The sequence below is a fragment of the Lepisosteus oculatus genome, chromosome 14 (assembly GCF_040954835.1).
Source record: "Lepisosteus oculatus isolate fLepOcu1 chromosome 14, fLepOcu1.hap2, whole genome shotgun sequence".
NCBI classification, from domain to species: Eukaryota; Metazoa; Chordata; class Actinopteri; order Semionotiformes; family Lepisosteidae; genus Lepisosteus; species Lepisosteus oculatus.
The window spans coordinates 17,436,443-17,454,837 of NC_090709.1; the positions used below are offsets into that span (position 1 = coordinate 17,436,443).

Here is an 18,395-nt window from a genome sequence, read left to right on the forward strand (position 1 = left end):
GTGTTTAGAGATAGAACATCTAAAAGACAGGCTTTCTAAGCTTAACATCAAGGCAGTTTTCTCAACAGAAATGCTCTTTGGCACTTTCAGCTTTACTTTGGGAACATTGCCGAGATCACTTCTGAACCAATGCACGTGATAGTGTGCCGGCAAGTACATTTAATATTGGCTGTGTTAGCGAGCTGCTTTTCCCTTTGAAACTTTTACTTCTTCATGCTGAATCATTGGCAGGGGTAAAGCTAATTAAATCTTTTCGCATAGGGCTCCATCAGAAAATACTTTCTCCTTGGTCAAAACGGGCACAGAAAGTTTTATAAGGGCAGCCTGTTTTGCACCGTCTAAATAACCGACAGTATGCGAATAAGCTTTTTAATAACAGTATTTACAATATAACCCATGTTCAAAAATGCTTTTAGCTTCTTTTAGTCTAAGAAACAGGGGTGTTTTAGCGGATTGTGGTCTTCAATTAGTAAACGCTGAAGTGTTTCCCCGCTTGTGAACAGATCTGGCTCCATTTAAACAGAATCTTGCTCAGCTCCTGCTTTCACTGCAACTTTTGAATTGAGCCCAAAGCAATAAGCAAGCTGAATTATCAAAGCTCATTAGGTACTAGAGATCATGGTATGTTATCAGGTAAATGCAGTCCCATGTATCCTCCGTAATTTCGAGTAAATACCAAAACACACCATCCATGACCCACAGCGGGAATAAGCAGGACTTGGTTGTTCAGAGCGTGAGGCAACTATCGCCAAGAGGGGGGTTTGATCCTCGCTCTCGCTACTATTTGAAATGCCAAAGACGCGTAATAGAGATTTTTGCAGATGTTTTTTTATGCTCCACTATACATTACAATAATGAAAACAAATCAATTAGAAATATGCAATACAATGTCGGTTCCCGAAAATAAAATCTGTTTTACACAGACATCATTGCTTTTGAGATAATCCAGATTGTGAAGACAACTGCGCCCTAGCTCTGGAAAATATTACTGAAAGGTTGGAAAGTACAACACGTTTGTACGTTTGACGTTTACAACATGTAACATGGCACTTCTCCAGCAAAGCAACTCAGGTTGGTGAACTACTGGTGTATTCAATACACCTCCATTCATCCATCACTTGTCAGGATGGTTGAGTGTTCTAAAGCACCATTCAAAGCGCTTTACAGGTAATGGGGACTCCCCTCCACCATGATCAAAGACTTGTGTTTTTCTAGCTCTCACGGGTATTCTTGTCTCCAGATCGAGGTGTGGGTTCAAATCCCACTCCTACCAGTTGCTTGTCAGGATGGTTGAGTGTTCTAACGCACCCTGATTAAGGACTTCTGTTTTTCTAGCTCTCATGGGTATTCTTGTCTCTAGATCGAGGTTTTGGTTCAAATCCCACTCCTACCAGCTACTCTTTTTCCCTGTTACATTTTCCCATCTTGATGTGCTTGCTGACAATGACAGGAGGAGGAAAATGGAGAAACTGCTTAGCAGACACATGATGGGCAGGAAGATTCATGAACTATTAGATGTGATTAGCAGAAAGTCAACTATAAATAGACTTTGTGCATTAAGAACTGTTTGTGTTGCCTGTAATCTAGGTAAGATTTTCGGTAAGGTATGCATTCAAATGTGAAAGACTATAATAATATAAAACCAGGAGAAGACTTATTAAAACATACTGTTTTCCTTGCGGTTTCTAATGTATTTTATTAAATGGGGGCTTTGTGAAATCAACTTTTAGCCTCTTGGAATGCAGTCACTCTCCCCGGCCTAAATACCATTATGTAAAATTAGGAAGCAGCAGTATTTTGATAAAGTGCGGTGTTCCTTTATCACAGTAACACAACAGTAAACAGTAAACGCTCAGGTGTTTATAATTACTCGGGAGCAGATCACCCTCAATCTAGAAAAAACCTTTCACAGCGATATTTGAATCGAGCCCCATAGCGTTAAGAAAGCTAAATTACACAAAGCTCATATGACATTGGGAGTCACTGTACCCTATCACGTCCTGCTTGCACTGTCCTACTAAAAGATTAGAGGGATCAGAAAGGACACAAACAACCCATGAATCAACGATTTTGAACTTAAGGGTCGCAAGCTCTACCGACTGCGCCTCTTGTTCCTCTATTACAACAGTAAAATTACTAGCGTTGATTCAACATATAGTAAGCTGACCCCGCTCACAGCGACGGCACGGTGGCCAAGTGGTAAGACGTCGGTCTCGTAAACCGAAGATCGCGGGTCCGAATCCCGTCTGTGCCTCTTTCATTCACCGCCACGTTCCTTTATCTAAGTCTACAAGTAACATGGAAACGTCTCCTCTTGTTACTCTTTCTGTGGAAGCGCACAGTTTCCTGTTAAAGCCAGAACGTATTGCGGAAGTCTAATATATGAAATTTGTTAAGAACTTGATTGTCTTTTCACAGAGAAAAACGAGAAAACCTTTTTTTCAGAAGTGGGATTCGAACAAAAAACCCGAGGGGAAACTGTGACCTGAACGCAACGCCTTAGACCCCCAGCCAACTCGCCTGTGGCTTTTATATTGAATTATATGTAATTTATTTATTTCTACTCGTTGATAAGAAAAAAAGTGAAATCATGTAATTAGGGAAATCTCTTTTTTTTCATGTGGAAAACTAGCACAAGCAAATGTAAAGTTCAGAGCAGCGCTCAATAAAAACGATCAGAAACCGAAAGCGCGAATTATGCAGATCAGTACATTCCCATACCAGTTGTTCTGCAGAAGAAATAAAAATAGCCGAACTCAAAGACGTTGTATTGCATATTTCTAATTGGTTTATTTTCCTGATTGCAATGTATTGTGAAGCATAAAAGCCAGCTGCATCAATCTCTATTACGCGTCATTTCTAAAGGCGTTTCAAATAGCAGCCAGTGCAGTATTAACGCTTTTGGAGCATGTATTACATTGTAAATAATCTTATTTAAATAAGTTTAAATTCGCACACTGTTATTTAGACAGCGCAAACCTGTCTGACCTCATACAACTTTCTGTGCCCGCTGAGTAGATCTTAAAGCAGCTGCAGCCAAAGTACCCGTAATGGCAACACAGTGCTTTGAGTTCGGCTTTTCTTATTTCTTCTGCAGAACCACCGGCATCGGAATATACTGATCCGCATAAGAAGCGCTTTCGGCTTTGATGGTTTTTATTGAGCGCTGCTCTTAGCTTTACATTTGCTCAGGCTAGTTTTCCCCATGAAAAAAATACATTTCCCAAATTACACGATTTCACTTTTTTTCCTATCAACAAGTAGAAATAAATAAAACATATAATGCAATACAAGAGCCACAGACAGGATGCCTGGTGGTCTAAGGCGTTGCATTGAGGTCGCAGTTTCCCCTGGAGACGTTTGTTCAAATCGTACTTCCGACAAAGAGCCTCTCTCGTTAGAGTAGAAACGACAGAATCTCTAAGTAGAAAACATTTCCACAACATCTCGCATTTCACGTGTTTAATGTTATTTGTCTTAGTGGCTGTTTCGGTGAATGATGGCTCTCTTTTCTTGCAGGGTGACGGCAAACTTCTTCAGAGAGGGAGTCTCCCACGCACGGCTTTTCTTTATCAGGACCGAAGGTAACAGAGACAGACTTCAAACTCAAATGAATTACTTCTTGAACATTTATGACCGGTAAAAAGCTGAGAGCAGAAGAAAACGTCATTGGAAATGAAGAAATGTCTGCTGACAGTAATCAGAGCTCACGCTCAACTGCGGACAACCGCTCCTTGTTAGTACAGTGTTGAGTTCCCCCGCTTGTCGCGCGGAAGACCGGGGTAAGTTTCGGTGACAGGGTGCTGGTTTAATTTTTTAACAACCTGACTTCAGTTAAAAACTGTGTACTATTTACTAAGTTTCAGACTACTTATTGCGGTAGAATATGGAGATCATATCTAGCTCTGAGCTCAACTGCAACAAGAAGTCGTGCTTAACAAAGTCAGAGCCCAGCTGAACGTGTGCTCAGTGTAGTGCCCAGGACTCAGGAGCATTGTTGTGGTTCTAATTAGCATGAACTGCAGGGGCTCTGAATCAGAGCATTTCAATTTATCTGTTCAGTAAATTAAAATGCAAGACACCTTAAAATGGGATTATTACTTTGTCTCTGTCCCGTTTGTATATAATCGAATGTTTAAAAGATACCAGTAAGGACACACAACTACTAATGGGATATTTTTTGGAAATAATCCCAAAACAAGCACGTGCGGCAGCTGGTAAACCCCTGTAATAATATTTGCAGTGACAAAACACTTTGAAGATTTGCAATCTATTTAAATATGGATTTACTAAATTTCAGTTCTCCGGCATAACTGAACTCTCACTGTCGCATACTAAAGGCTTTACATGCATTAGCTGTGATACAGATTCTAATAAACACAGAATGAAACTTAGTTTTGTTCCTCATGGTGATCCTCTTGTAGATCCAAATGAAATGTTTAATATGATCCCCCAAGAAAAAAAAGGAGTCAATTTCTGAATAATTGATACCCCATCAAACATTTTTTAATATCCCTGCAAGTTTATACAGAGAATGCTGGTTCGCGGCTTAAATTCAAATTAAAAAAAAGGAAACGAGTTGGAAACTATGTCAATTTGGGATTTAAATCACCCAGAACATTTCACTACATTGGGCAGTATGTGACAGAGAGCAGCTCCTGACATCCTGACATCCCTTTGATAGATCAGTTAGTAAAGTGGAGGACTGTAGTGGGTAATAGCAGGGAATCCTTAGGTTGCTGGTTCAATTCCGGCTCAAAGGATGGCACCTTTTGTGTACTTTGTTTAATCAAAGAGTTAAAATAGTGAATCTGTTTCATTCATGCGTTGAACAAAAGCTCAATAAACGACGAAGCAGAGGCTCCTGTTCTGAATTCACCTCACGTCTGATTGTCTTGTTTTGGTCAAGATCTGATCTTTGAATTAAGGGACTACACTGTCTGCTTTTTAATTAAAAAATACATACAAATGTCAAGTTTTTTGTAGATATAAAGGTGTTCTCTGTTTTCAAAGGATAGCTACTTAATTGGCTTTATGATTTGGTATTGATTTTGTATTGTTGTATTATTAAGTTTGTACTTTATGTGTTTTTATCGTATTGTGAACTACTTTTTTAAACAAATGCTTACAAAGGCAGACACGGCACACATCTGTTTATACCAGCGGTGAATTGTACATTTTTATTAAGTACAATCTACTGTGCACTTTTGGGAGTATAACAGGTTCGATATAAAGTGGCAAAAATATAAAAGGGAAAAATACCCCAGACTGCGTGTAAAGGCTTCGTTGTGACTGTTGTTTTATTTTTAGATAAAGATGGCGTACTGTGCACAAAATGTTGCAGAAACACAATCTGATATTTTAATAACTATTATTTTAATAATTTGATAAGTATGAGGTCCCGGATCCAAATCTTCAGTCCTGATATTTTTAAAAATGATATCTTCCCTTCCTCTCGTTGAAGTCACACGATGTGAACAATTGTTTTTTTTTTCACGTTGCGATCCAAAGAGCCTCAGATGCACAGTCTAACAGTAACCAAACCAGGATGGATTCTGCTGGGAGCCGGACTGAGCTCATTCTCACTCCCTGTGCTGAAAACAGAATTATCTCTTCTCCGAACATCGTCTACAGCTGCTAGATACTGTTCTGTGTCCTACTGCTCCAGCAATTCCTTTGACCAAAGACAAATCACTTGTGCGCTTTTAACCTTCTTGCAGCTACAGGCGAGACTGAAGCTGGAGATGTGAAGGCACCCGCTGGTGCATGTTCTCCAAATTTCACAATCGCGACAGACTTCCCTTTTTTTAAAAAGTAGATATAGCCCTGAAAAAAGCATTAGCTTTATCAGTTTTTACATTATTCAAACATGATATTTTTATTGCATTTTACATAATAATAATAATAATTATAATTATTATTGTTTAAACTTATATAGCGCTTTTCTGGACACTCCACTCAAAGCCCTTTACAGGTAATGGGGACTCCCGTCCACCACCACCAATGTGTAGCCCCACCTGGATGATGCAACTGCAGCCATAGTGCGCCAGAACGCTCACCACACATCAGCTATTAGTGGGGAGGAGAGCAGAGGGATGAAGTCAGTTCAGAGATGGGGATTATTAGGAGGCCATGACTGGTAAGGGTCAATGGGAAATTTGGCCAGGATGCCGGGGTTACACCCCTACTCTTTCAAGAGACGACCTGGGATTTTTAATGACCACAGAGTCAGGACCTCGGTTTTACGTCTCAGCCGAAGGACGGCACCTGTTTACAGTTTAGTGTCCCCGTCATAATACTGGGGCATTAGAACCAACACAGACCCGCCCAGTGACAGAAACCAGACAGTATCGTGTGTCGGGCTCGGCTGCGAGCAGGACAATGACGTCACGGGGACAAAGTAGAGAAAATCAAAACTGTTCTATAAAAGACCTGTGTCAGCTGTCGGTTCGCAGTCTGGACTCTAAATCCACCGATCCGATTTCAAATCTCTCTAACACCTGAGCTACGGCTTCTTTCGAGTAGTTATTCAGGAGAACATTATGTTAATCATATAGATGAAGCGTTTAATATATTCAGGTGGGTAGCTACGTCAGCATTCGTATCTGCAAAGGAACAAGTAATACTGTAGGTTTATTCCACGCTGAAAAGAGAAGAGAGAAAACAAACCTGAAGAAGGTTTCACAGCTATGTTTTCTCTCTTCTCTTTTCAGCATGGAATAAACCTATTCCCAGTGGGCAGTGATTCGTCGAATATACGTATATATATATATCGTCGAATATACGTATATTCATGGCGAAATACGGCTATACGTATATATACGTCGCCGCGACATATAATCAATGTCGAATTGCAACTGTAAAATCGACGACATTAATAAACGCATATATAATGTTGAAAACACATCTAACACAGTGCCTGAGGCTTTTTACTGTATATATCGTGTGTGCCGAAACTAGGAGTATACGGCACTCTGCACAGTGTACGAAGTAAATTATTTTCGCAGTAATTAATTAATTTATTATATTTATTACTATATTTAGTATACACGTGTAAATAAATTAATTACTGCGAAAATAATTTACTTTGTACACTGTGCAGAGTGCCGTATACTCCTAGTTTTAAAACTGACAAAAATGTAGAAAACACGTTTCTCACTTAGAAATTTAAGATGGGGGTGGGGTATTACTAGTAGCGGCACTGAACTCACCATGGTGCAATTCATTTACGTGACGGGCTAGTGGTTTAATGGATAACGCGTCTTATTTCGGTTTACAAGATTATCGATTCGACTTCTTCCGGGGTTGTGTGATTTAAATCAGGCTCCTCAGAAATAGATGTCCGGTATGTAAATGAACTGCACCTGAAAGCAAACGTTGGGTCTGGGTTCCTTTCTTTCCTGCATGAAATAGCAAATCATTACAAAAAAAGACACCAAGTAATGTCCAATAGCGTTAGTCATTTAAGTAAACATGAATATACTGTAAGGTCTTGGTACATAGGAGTGGATTTCAACCACAATTAAAAAAGGGCGAATTATAATTACAGGCTTCAGACACGTTTTCATACAAAAGTGACCAAACACTCCCTAACTTTCAGGTTTGCTTGAACCTGTAACAAAAACATGGTCTGAAACTTCCATTCTCTGATGTTACTGTCTCTAAAGTCGGACATGATGTTACGCAGATGGGCAGTTTTCTCTCATCGTGTTCAAGATTATTCGCTGCATAAGCTCCTTATTGCGTGTTCTGTACTGCTCTGTTATTTTGTTCAGATTACCTAAGTGGTGTACAGATAAAACCCAACCGCGTGGTGTAATTTCCAGGTTCGGCACCAGCAGCACCTGCAAACACATCAGCTGACCTCAACATGACTTGAACTCACAACTTTCTGATCTGAAGTTAGACATGCTACCATTGCGCCACGAGGTCACACATTAATTCCCCCAAAGAGAAAAATCAGCGTCCCTGAAAAATATTTTTTTCATTCTCTTCCGTGAGGAGCGCCGCTCTTCAAAAGAGGGTCTCTTCTTCCCAGACCACAGATTATTCTTTCCGCCCGTCTCTCTCACAGAGAGCAGACACACCGTCTCCACTGATGTGTTTACTACATCTATAGATCTGACCCCCTACAGCCCCTTTATACAGCCCCGATATTCGATATTCCCCGATAAAGAACAAAAAATATTCCTGGATAGGATATTTACCACCAGCCTCGTGAACATCTCATCTTGACCTCTTCCAGGAGGAGCACAATTAACACAGAATCCTCTCTCCATTTAGCAAATAACACAAAACACTGTTTACCTGTCAAGACAGAAAACCAGGCTGCTCCAGGTGAGGCTTAAACTCACAACCTCGGCATGACTCCACTGATGATGTCATTTTACATGGCCTGAACCAGGAAAGAGTTTGGAAGTCAAGAAGTTATGGTGTTGTTTTAATACTTGCCTACTCATTTAATTTTTCGGTCAAATCTTTTATTTGCGAGTTCTTTCAATTGATGTTAATCCTTGTCCCAATGCACGATTCTGGGCCATGGTGCATCTTGAATAATGTTCTTATAGGCTTCAGTTTGGAAAAGTGCGCTCTTCAGAAGCTACCGAAACCGGTAATTGTTATGTAACACTTAATGCAAAAGCAACGTTCGGGTTTGAAAAAGAATATTACTTGCTATGAATACAAACACTGTTACAGGAGGCGTGATAGGGCTATTTTAACTTAGATCATCAATTCATCTTACATTTCTTCTCCATCTATATCAACAGTGTAATCGCTACTGAGCGCTAAAGGCAGGTCCTGGCAATACAATCTTCTTTAGAAAACATTTTAAAAACTATTTCCACTACCATCTGTAAAGTAAAAGATACCGATTGCACACAACTAATAAAATATTTTTTCCAGGGACGTTGTAGCTAGATGCAAATTACAATCGAAAATGCATCAGCTTTAAAATTTTCTTTTGGATCCAGAGGACGATCAGCATGAGCCATCAAAGAGCCTGTAGCTACAAGAAGGTTAAAAGCACACAAGTGATCTGTCTTTGGTCAAAGGAATTGCTGGAGCAGTAGGACGCAGAGCAATATCTAGCAGCTGTAGACGATGTTCGGAGAAGAGATAATTCTGTTTTCAGCACAGGGAGTGAGAATGAGCTCAGTCCGGCCTCCAGCAGAATCCATTCTGGTTTGGTTTCTGTCAGACTGTGTGTCTGAGGCTCTTTGGATCGCAACGTGAAAAAAAAAGAACAAAAAACATTTGCTCACATCTTGTGATTTCCAAGAGAGGAAGAGAAGATATCACTTTAAAAAAAATCAGAACTGAAGATTTGGATCCTGGACCTCATACTTGTCAAATGATTAAAATAATAATTATGAAAATATCAGGTTGTGTTTCTGCAACATATCGTGCACAGTACGCCATTTTTTTCTAAAAATACAGTAGATTGTACTTAATAAAAATGTACAATTCACCGCTGGTATAAACAGATGTGTGCTGTGTTTGCCTTTGTAAGCATTTGTTTAAAAAAGTAGTTCACAATACGATGGAAAACACAGAAAGCACAAACTTAATAATATAACGATACAAAATCAATACCAAATCATAAAGCCAATTAAGTACCTATCCTTTGAAAACAGTGACATTTGTATCTACTTTTGAATTACAAATCAGACAGAGTAGTCCCTTAATTCAAAGATCAGATCTTGGCCTAAACAAGACAATCAGATGTTAGCTGAATTCGGAACAAGAGCCTCTGCTTCATCGTTTATTGAGCTTTTGATCAACGTCTGAGTGAAAAAGATTCGCTATTTTAACTCTTTGATTAAAGTTCACAAAAAGCACCTTCCTTCCAGCTGGAGTCAAAACAGCGACTTAAGGATTCCTTACTGTTCCCACTACAGTTTTCCGCTCTACCAACTGTAGTGGAAATCTAATGAGTTAATTGATTCTTAAAAATGTAGAGAGCTTTACAAAAAATATATTGGTGCTTTTAGATAATATTTCAAGGATATAACTGCTATGCTACAGTACGTGCAGAATTTTAGAAAACAGTTCGTCAACAAAGTACACTGTTTAGGTTAGTTTAGAAGACAATGTACCAAAATAATATATGCTGTCTGGGTCATTAGAATTAGCTGAAAGTAACTGATAAGCTTTGAATAACAAATCTAGTTTTTCTTCTCTCGCTCTATGATGTAATCTGTTTTCTCTTAGAGAAAGGGGAAGTTTTAGAAAGGGACCAAGTGCTGAACTTTTTTACAGCGCAACGTCTTATAAAAACCCTGTACTGCTTGTAACAAATTGAGTCTCTGGTTGCACTTGGCGAAGTGGCAGCAGGGCTCCCAATATTGCAATATTGAAATAAAGACCTTACTCAGGTGAGAACTCTCTCTTGTGGCTTCCTTGATAGTTATATTTCCATGACAGTTTGGGGGCTCGTCCGGGATCACAAACCTGAACGCGAACGGCTGCTGAAACTCCATCCGGACCCGGACAATTTTAGCAAATTGGACGAACCTCGGAGGATAAACTGTTTATCCTTCCAGAGACGCATCTGGAGAATTGGCAGCTGTCTGACGTCAGTAAGTGATCCTTAAAAATTAATAGTTTGAGAAGCGAGCCACAGGGGTGTTCTCACGCGGGTTTGATGAGTCTGGGACTCATATAAAGAACTTATCTTAACACAGACGTGTGGTTTTTGCTCTGCGGAGTAGTTAATGTGATAAGGTTCTAAGTAAGGCACCGATCGGTAAAAATGGGAAATTAAAATTCAAAGACGAAAATGGGACCGAGCAGTCCAGCAAAAGTACATGTACGACAAATTCGGAGAAACAATTATAGCCTGGGTTAGGGAAAAAAATTATGTTCATGAACTGTAAAGCTAGGGTAATAGGTGTAAGGGAACTTGCACATAATTTATATATGATAATTAGGGGACCATAACTATGAAGGATCTTTGTAAGTGAATCAGAATGGACAGAGGAAAGTTGAATTAGGAAAAAGACGTTTCCTGAAGAAGGGGAAACTTAGAAGAGAAGGAGAAGAAATGAAAGAAAATGAATTGGAAAACTTATTTAATGGAAAGAGGAATCACAGAAATAATGGGAAGCTTAAAGAAAGACTAGTCTTGAAACTAAAGAACAGCAAACTGCAGCTAAAGTCATGGCCATGCGTACTAAAAAGAAAAAGTCTCCACCGAAATTAGAAAGCGGTCCGGAGCCACTTGTTTGTGAAATACCAATGTGCACTTTTTCAGGTCCAGAAGGAACTCCAGCATATGTACAGTACATTGACATTGGTCTCCTAGTGAATTATTTGCATTAGTTAAGTCTTTTCCTTAATTGCCTGATGATCGTAAAGAATTTAGAAGAAAGGCAAGCGCCTTGTTCTTGATTGTCTTAAGCCTAATTACAGTGACATAACCTTGTTGCTAGATCATATTGTTCCTAAAGGTTTATAACGTCCTCTAAAAAGGAGGAGGCAGATTGGCGGATACGTGACCCAAATGATGAAGAAGTATCCATCTAAATTAAACCACACGGACATGGAGAGGAAAAGTTAGGCGGCCGCTTCTAAAAAGAGGTAAGGACTCCTCTTTTCTAAAAAGTCCCTTGTCCTCTCCATGTTGCTGTGGTGGGTTCAGGGTTTTCCTGAAGCTGAAGCGAGTACAACAGAAAAATGAGTTAATGGTGTATGTGTTTTAGATGCCTGTTTTGTGAAGGTGGGGTAGAAAAGGAGGGATTGCTGAAGGAATAGCATCTCGCCCTGCCCGTGCGAAAAAATCCAGGTGTTACATCCTGGTACACGACTGCAGTACGGCTAAAGGTGGTAACTAGAACTGTACTCGCAGAAGAGCCGAAAATGGTAACTCGATTCAACTGTGTGTTTAAAGCCAGGATTTGGAACCTGGTCCGTGTTCCCGTATTGTGATAGTTTGTCAGTTTGTCTCGACTGGGGGATTCCGCGGGGCGCGTGGGAGACGTGAAAATGGTTTGGTGTGAAGGGAAAAAAAAAAAGTTTGATTAATCCAAAGTGAAATTTAAAAGAAATATTGACTGTCAGACGGAATTTAGGCTGAACAGGAATGTAGAAAAGTGTATGAACCTTTGGATAAAAATATTTACAGGAATATTTGAGAATTCAACAGAATATCATAGATGAGACGGAAAAAATCCCTGATGGAAAAGCTAAAAGCAATGGCTGAACGAAACGAAGTTGTATATGTAGAAAAAGAAAAAGCAAAAGAAGAAATAGAATGCCTTAAGAGAGAATCTGGGAGAAGGGTGGGAATTAGTGTGGAGATTTTTGAAAGAGCATTTCCCACCGAAAACTGATTAGAGAAAAGTAACAGCATGTCAGCAGAAGGAAGTGAGGATGTTTTCAGATTTTACAGAAAGGTTTATAGCTTTATGGATAGTATACTCGGGGTTAGCCGATGAGAAGGAAGTGAATGAAGATACTTCCACAGTAATAAAACAAATTTACTTGAGTGGGTTAAAACCTGATGTTGCCAACTATAGTGCAACTATGCTTTCCTGATATTACGAACAGTGACAGATGTGATTTAATAACTCGCGAAGTATGCATGCAGAAGTGCGAGCGCTGCAAATGGGTGGTAAAAAGACTCCCAAGGAGGAGAAAAGGGAGCCGCCAGTTTGTCGAAATTATTGTGCGACTTTAATGTTATACCGAGATATAAAACCTCAAAGACAAAACTACTAATAAGCTGGTGTGCAGTTACTAAAAAAAAATGTGTTTTTTGGAGAAATTGTAAGAAAGACGCTTGATTTCACAATTAAAGAACTTGTCAGAAGCTGAAACGAGAGCCGTGTGTGAACTAACAGTTTTAATCTAGTAAACTTCTCTGTAGCCTTCCTAAATTTATCTCAGGATTTAAATAAAAGTGAAATAATCTTACAGTGTGCAGTAACTGTGGGGCACAGGAGCACAGCTGTCCTGTTTTTAGACTAAAACAGCATAAAGATGTGATATAACGTTTTCTAACGGGTAACAGGAGGCTACAGGAGAAGGAGTGCAAGGGTTGTGTTTAAAGCAAATATAAGCTGTCACAGTCTGCTTGGGTAAAGATGTACAGTTTCAACTACTGATGTGGGTGGGGGACACCCCAGACCTATTTTAGGCCCAGACTGCAGCATTTTATAAGGAATTACTGCATGAAATAGGATTTATGTAAACTAACTCAATAGAGTTATGTGATATTGTGATTGTTTTACCTAATGAGGGAATCCATAAGGCCGGGCTACTCCAAGTATTGGATCTTGAGAGGAAAAAAAAGGAGTATAAAACCAATTACATGATAAAGCCAGGGTGAATGCCTTCTCAGAACGAGCTTGTCTAGTGACGTATTGGTTTAAGGGGGGTAGTGCAGTCTAAAGACAAAATTGCCTTGACCCCTGCAGCAGAAACCGTTTTTGATGTTTTGAAACAAGCTTTCTTGCAGGCACTGGCCCTGGACAGGATTCCCTCAGACGGATCATCTGTATGTAATCTGTGTGTAAGTGAAAGAAATGGATCGTGAGCTGTTGTGCTGGTGCAGGAGGCATGGAGATAGGCATCGTCTGGTGGGTTATTATTATTCAGGACCCCTTGATGCGGTGGCCAAGGGGCCGTGTTTATGTGTTGTGCAGGCTACCTGCCTGGCTGTATAAACTGTGAATAATCTGGTGTAGAACTAGCAGACCGAATGAAAAGATTTAATTGAAACTTGTAAATATGCTAAATGGAAAATTGTAGCAATTTATATAGACTGTATATATACATTTGGTGTATGCCACAATTTTGGATGGCAGTGAAGGAATAGGAATTTCCCCAACATGGCAGGGACTCCAGTTAAGAATGTTGGGTTTGTCTCTGAACTGTTAGAAGCTTTGCAGCTGCTGACTGAAGTAGCTGTGGTAAAGTGTAAATCACATAATAAAGAAATGTTTCCAGTAACTCGAGGGAACAACTTTGCAGATGTAGCTGTCAGGTGAGCAGTACTTGTAGAACAGGAGTCTGAGACCCCTGTGAGACCTCTATTGGTAAAAAGGGGACAGCTGCAGGATATTCAGGCTGAGGCCTCTAAGGCAGAGAAAAGGACATGGTTAGAAAAGAGTGTGGTGCTGCCAACATACTGGACACTCTGCAGGCCCTTACAGCCTAATGCTCTTTATAGCTCGACAAATGCACTCTGTCGGACACCTGGGTGGGGACCGTGTTTGAAGCAGTAGCCACTTATGTGGTATCTCAATGTGATGCTTATCAAAGGAACTCAACTACAGTTCAGGTGCAGGTGCTACAGCTCAAAAGGCCTGGTCCTGAGAAACCTTTCATGCAGTAGCAAATGTTTACAATTTACATTTGTAAAGGGAAACCTTGGCTCTTATAATCTGTTTTCCCAGTGGGTTGCTGTCACTGCCTCTGTGTCTACCAAACACTTGATGATGGAGATAAGCCCTCGGTGGGCACTGACCTACCGCTTGTATTATGATCAAGGGACAGGCTGTGGCTGGATTATTCGGGGTGAGATGGACTGAGATCACCCTCAGTCTGCTGGAACAGTGGAATGAAGGAACAGAACTCTAAAAGATCGACTAGACATCAGACTGAAGGAACGCCATGGAATGCGGGCTGGATCAAACAGAACTGTGTAATAGAGCCTGTTTGATATTATCACAAGCCAATCAACAAACCTTCCTAGAGGGATGAATTTGGCTAATGGATTGTTGAATTTGCTAATTCTCTATTGTAGTATTGTAGGTTGTTAATTGAAGTGGTGCATGGGACTGGTGAATAGGTGCTGGACGCTTGGAGACCTCCAGTAGAGGGAAGACACGACCTGATACCTGGCGAGTGGGTGTGGTGAGGAAGATATACCCTGCCAGATGTTGCAACCCTGCTGGGAAGGACCATATCAAGTGCAACTGACTATCGACTCTGAGTGATAGGACGAGATCGCTGGATCTACGCATTGCGCCGACACCGAACCACTGCACCAGAGACTGAGTGAACATTAATTATTATATTGTCAGTGTTTCTGTGTTTGTTGAGCTTCCTGAGGGGGGGCGACAGTGTACCTTTTAAGTGTAATGAGTTTTACTTTGATAAAATGGGGATATGGAATCAATACTTTATCAGTCAGCCACAAAAAATAATCAGAGCTCATGTTGGGATTGTATTGCTATAAAAGATGCTCATGGGAGTAATCCCCTTTGATAGAGGTGATTATTTAGGTTTATTGGCATGGGTAAATAGCCCTGCTTTTAGTCTGAGTGTAACTCAGATCTATTAAAATGGAAATAACTGTATGCTCCTCGCTATAATCACAGTTTTAGGCCATTCTCTATTAGGGTGATAGACAGCTGTTTAGGTGAGCAAAGACTAAACAGTACTTGTATTCTAGACAATTATTAGCAAATGAATGACTTAGCAAAGCACATCTATGATGAAGAAAAATATATATCACAATTATAATCCAGATGATTGGGGCATTGGTGCATGGCTACAGTCTGTGCTAGGAACCTGGAGAGGGTCTCTGGTTCAATACATATTTGTGTGTCTGGTATTATTCGTTATGATCATACTGTTAATATCCTGCTTGAAAAACATGTGGACTAAAGCTGCTGCTTCTGTGCTAATTGTACGCCCTGAAGGGATCATGAAGGTAAAAAAAAATGTAGAGAAAGGTTCTCCTATCTAGTGGCAGAACCTGATGGGTAGAACAATATAGTTTTAAGGGGAGTTACCCTTGGGAGTGATTCCCATAGATGCACATTATTATTATGGTTTGTTTGTTTATAATAAGATGTTTTGCAGGAACGGACCAAAGAGAAATTTTACAACTTCAGCTAGAATTGTTCTGCAAAACGGCACAGCTGAGGCAGTGGAACAATGTGTAGATTTTTCTAAGAGTTATTACCCAGCTGTTGACCAATCTTGTAAAAAACCCCTAAGAAAAATGCTGGGCTCCAGCCCACAGGGATTTACCTGTGCTGTAAGAACTAATGCGTGAATAAGTAGACTGGATTCTGGTGAAAGACAGGAAAAAGAGGTGGTGTTCGCTCAGGTGGAGGGGGCCGTGCCAGGTGCCCTGAATTCATGCTTCCCACTGTAAAAAGGTCACAAACGAACTGAGCAAAGAGCAGGAGTGATGTCTCCACAGGGATAGATGGGGATCACATGCTTGGGACTGATGTGCCCAGCCTTTTTCCTTTTTATGTGGAAGCCTGTCACCCAGAAGCCCAGAAAGAGGAAGAATCTAAACGCGAAGCCTCTTTGTATACAAACTGGCTGAATGAAACTGATAATGAGGGGGATATGAGTAATTTGTGGTACAAATTTATAAATCATACTGTAAAGTTAAAGAAATTTAATGCATCTTGTTATGTATATGCTTTAATGCCTCATTCTACAGCCTCACCCATTTCTCTCCTGGTTAGAATCACATCACTGTTTGGGCCAGGGGGAATGTTTTTCTTTAAGTAACTAACACCGATTATAGTAGCTGTGATACTTGTCTTCCTGTTTTTGTGTTGCTGTTCGACTTGTATTATTCCAATGCTTCAAAATATGGTAATGAATATGTTTGCGCATCAGTATGTTCTGGTAAGAACGCAAGAACCCGAAGTATGGGAGCCTCCTGGGAGTCCATATGAAGAATCAAACTTTTAATCATTTTCAAGAATAAAAAGGAGGGAATTGTAGTGGAAATCTAATGAGTTAATTGATTCTTAAAAATGTAGAGAGCTTTACAAAAAATATATTGGTGCTTTTAGATAATATTTCAAGGATATAACTGCTATGCTACAGTACGTGCAGAATTTTAGAAAACAGTTCGTCAACAAAGTACACTGTTTAGGTTAGTTTAGAAGACAATGTACCAAAATAATATATGCTGTCTGGGTCATTAGAATTAGCTGAAAGTAACTGATAAGCTTTGAATAACAAATCTAGTTTTTCTTCTCTCGCTCTATGATGTAATCTGTTTTCTCTTAGAGAAAGGGGAAGTTTTAGAAAGGGACCAAGTGCTGAACTTTTTTACAGCGCAACGTCTTATAAAAACCCTGTACTGCTTGTAACAAATTGAGTCTCTGGTTGCACTTGGCGAAGTGGCAGCAGGGCTCCCAATATTGCAATATTGAAATAAAGACCTTACTCAGGTGAGAACTCTCTCTTGTGGCTTCCTTGATAGTTATATTTCCATGACACAACTGAGCTGTCAAACGGATCTAAAGAACTCCACTCTGGCACATACTACCCAAAGTAGTGAAATATTCTGGGTGATTAAATTCCAGTTCGACATCAAGTTTCCAACTTGTTTCCTTAGTCTTGGTTACCTTGAATTTAAGCCACAAACCAGGATTCTACTTTATAAACTTCCGGGGATGTTACAAAATGTTTGATGGGGCATCAATCATTACAGGCGGAAATTCACTCCTTTTTTTTTCTTGAGGCATCATATTAAACATTTCATTTGGATCGAGAAGAGGATCACCATGAGAAACAGAACAAACTGTTTGATTCCGTCTTTATTGGGGAGCTGTATCACAGCTAATGCATGTAAAGCCTTCAGTATGCGATAGTGAGAGTTCAGTTATGCCAGGGAGTGGGAGTGAAGAGAACTGAACTGAAATTTAGTAAATTCATATTTAAATAGAGTGCAAATCATCAAAGTGTTCTGTCACTTAAAACTTATTACAACACTACCAAGAGTGGGGATTGAACCCACGTGGACACTGTGCCCTGTCACAGAAACATACCCTGGTCTCCCACGCAACAAACAGGGGTACTCAGCACTATACTAACGAGGAGCGCTTGTCCGGTGCTCTGTTTACGGTCAGCAGTCATTTCCTCTTTTCCAAAGACATTTTCGCCTGCTCTCAGTAATTAATGTCGGTTTGAAGTCTGTTCCTTTTGTCTCCGCTCTTGACGAAGAGCAGCCTTACGTAGGAGACTCCCTTTCTCAAGAAGTTTGCCATCACCCTGCAAGAGAGAAGAGCCATCAACCACCGAGGCAACCACTAAGACACTTAACATTAAACACATGAAATGTGAGATGTTTTCTACTTAGGGATGTTATCGTTTCTACTCTAACTTCTTTGTCAGAAGTGGGATTTGAACAAACATCTCTAGGGGAAACTACAACCTGAACGCAACGCCTTGGACCACCAGCCATCCTGCATGTGGCTCTTAAATGGAACGATATGTTTTATTTATTTCTACTTGATGATAAGGGAAAAAAAAGTTAAATGTAATTAAGGAAATCTCTTTTTTCATGGGGAAAACAAGCCTGAGCAAATGTAAAGTTTAGAGCAGCGCTCAATAAAAACTATCTGAAACAGGTAGCGCTTCTTATGCGGATCAGTATATTCCGATACCAGTGGTTCTGCAGAAGAAAT

At 40.1% G+C, this 18,395-nt stretch overlaps 1 protein-coding gene and 1 non-coding gene across 2 annotated transcripts in view; one reads left to right on the forward strand and one right to left on the reverse strand.

Moving 5' to 3' along the window:
* LOC138242792 (zinc finger protein 271-like) overlaps window positions 1–18,395 on the reverse strand; it is a 781,993-nt gene that overhangs the window by 383,531 nt on the left and 380,067 nt on the right. The window lies entirely within an intron of this gene.
* On the forward strand, window positions 2,183–2,254 carry trnat-cgu (transfer RNA threonine (anticodon CGU)). Its single transcript has one exon. It is a non-coding gene; the product is annotated as a tRNA-Thr (tRNA).